Source organism: Phyllobates terribilis, unplaced genomic scaffold (genome assembly GCF_046119375.1).
Source record: "Phyllobates terribilis strain yellow unplaced genomic scaffold, ASM4611937v1 Scaffold_5494__1_contigs__length_51280, whole genome shotgun sequence".
Lineage (NCBI taxonomy): Eukaryota > Metazoa > Chordata > Amphibia > Anura > Dendrobatidae > Phyllobates > Phyllobates terribilis.
This window is the reverse complement of record NW_027368241.1, coordinates 27,501-30,000: the sequence shown is the minus strand read 5'-3', so window position 1 is coordinate 30,000 and position 2,500 is coordinate 27,501.

Here is a 2,500-nt window from a genome sequence, read left to right as displayed (position 1 = left end):
GCGGCTTTTCTTCCCAGGGCTGCTCCCCGCCCAGGGCGGGAGCGCAGGGGGATCCCAGGTCGGCCTTTCACCGTACTCCCTACCTCTTGGCCCTCGTTCCTTCTCCCGTTCTCCATCTAACCCCTTGGCTCTGGGGTTTCCGCTCTCCCTCTCTCGCTCTCTCTCCTGCTCCCTGGCCGAGCCGCCTGGGAGGACGAGGGTCGAGGGGGAAGGCAACGGTCGGGCTGGGGCACACCGCACGGTGAGAACCCCCTTCGCCTGCCTCCACACCTCTGTCGTCCTCCCCACTGACGTAGGGGCTCGGGAAAAGACTGGAAATCGCGAAGCTCGGCAGTGGCGCGGAGAGGCCACCCACCGCCGCCGCTGTCGCCACCGCCGCGGAGGCCGCCCTTTCGGACACGAGGGGCAGCGCGAGCCTCCGCTGGCCGGGTACGCATCTGGAAGAAAAGGGCCGCCCTCGGAGAAGATCGCTGTGCTTCCCCGCACAGGGAGCGATTCGGACGACGGGCCCCCACGCCTGGCTGGGTGGGCGCCCCGCCGTTCGCCCGTACGGGTCGTCGGACCACTGCCTTCGCTCGGTTCGGGTCAAACTCCCCACGGCTCGGCCACCTCCGCAGACGGGAGGCGAGGCCGGCATGCGCGCCCAAAGATAGGTGTCGGAAGCCCGGGGGTAGAGGAGGAAGGGGACCGCTCACCTTAAGCCAGCGCGGGCTCCAAAGCCCGGGCCGAGCGAGCGGCGCCACCTCCCCACCCGGGAGCGCTGCGCCAGATCGATCGGAGGAAGAGCAGGGGTGCATGTAGGGACTTGCCCAAGTACGGAGGCTGCAAACCCCTGTCGTCGGGAGATACGTGCCCACGAGTCCTGGAAGCGCGACTCGGGTACAGGCGCCCTTGCGGGGGGGTACTGGATGTGGAACAGCACTGGGGTCGAAGCCACAAAAGCATCCGCCCTCATGGAGCCTCTCCTCGGCCTAAAAATCCAGATTTTAGCCTTGACGGCGCCCCCATGTGGAGAACCAGGGCCCGCGGGGGGGTCTGGCCAGGCTCACTTCAACCCAGGAACACCTCTCTGACTTGGGATAGGCGACCGGCAAAAGTCCCCCCACGCAGCTGCGGAAGCCTGGGTTCAGCCAAGGTGCAGACCTCCAGCCGAACAGGGACTCATAGCCAAAACGCATACCCAGGCCTACGGAGGTGAAAACCAGCTTAAATGAGTCGAAATGTGTCGGGGCTGAGAGGTACCTCTCTCTCATATATTCTGCCGGTGGTGTGCAAAACTGGGTCTTTGCATGGAGTGTCACCCTATACCCACTTTAGGGACGCATGCAAAAAAGTGCCCGATCGCCTGGAACTGTCAGGCGGATTCGGCTCCCTGGAATTTCCTCATTCTGGTTCTTTTTCACTTTTTGTCTCTTTTGCGACATCTAGTGGGCAGGCTGCATTACTGCAACCGGGGACACCTCAAAACGCTTGGAACTGGGGAGCGGGCTCAATTTACAAACGTTTTGCGGGTCCTGGAAGTCAAAATTGTGACTTCTGAAAACGACTAAGTATCAAGGACTCATCGCGCGAATCGCTCTGGAACTGAAATCGGATGCGCGCACTGACATGCTCCCCTCTCTGGAAGTCTGACACAAGTTGAAAAATTTTCTAAGTCCCCAAAAATTTTTTTTTTCAACTTTTTTTCAATTTTCCCCCTGTGGGATATATATTTTACCCACACTTTTGGAGCCCTCCTGGGATGCCCTCTAACATACTAGAACCTCATTTTGTGGAAGTTTTCACAAAATTGTGAAATTTTCAAAAAGTCAGAAATTTTGCCAAAAACGACTAAGTATCAAGGACTCATCGCGCGAATCGCTCTGGAACTGAAATCGGATGCGCGCACTGACACGCTCCCCTGTCTGGAAGTCTGACAAAAGTTGAAAAATTTTCTAAGTCCCCAAAAATTTTTTTTTTCAACTTTTTTTCAATTTTCCCCCTGTGGGATATATATTTTACCCACACTTTTGGAGCCCTCCTGGGATGCCCTCTAACATACTAGAACCTCATTTTGTGGAAGTTTTCACAAAATTGTGAAATTTTCCAAAAAGTCAGAAATTTTGCAAAAACGACTAAGTATCAAGGACTCATCGCGCGAATCGCTCTGGAACTGAAATCGGATGCGCGCACTGACATGCTCCCCTCTCTGGAAGTCTGACACATGTGTGAAAATTTTCTAAGTCCCCAAAAATTTTTTTTTTCAACTTTTTTTCAATTTTCCCCCTGTGGGATATATATTTTACCCACACTTTTGGAGCCCTCCTGGGATGCCCTCTAACATACTAGAACCTCATTTTGTGGAAGTTTTCACAAAATTGTGAAATTTTCAAAAAGTCAGAAATTTTGCCAAAAACGACTAAGTATCAAGGACTCATCGCGCGAATCGCTCTGGAACTGAAATCGGATGCGCGCACTGACACGCTCCCCTGTCTGGAAGTCTGACAAAAGTTGAAAAATT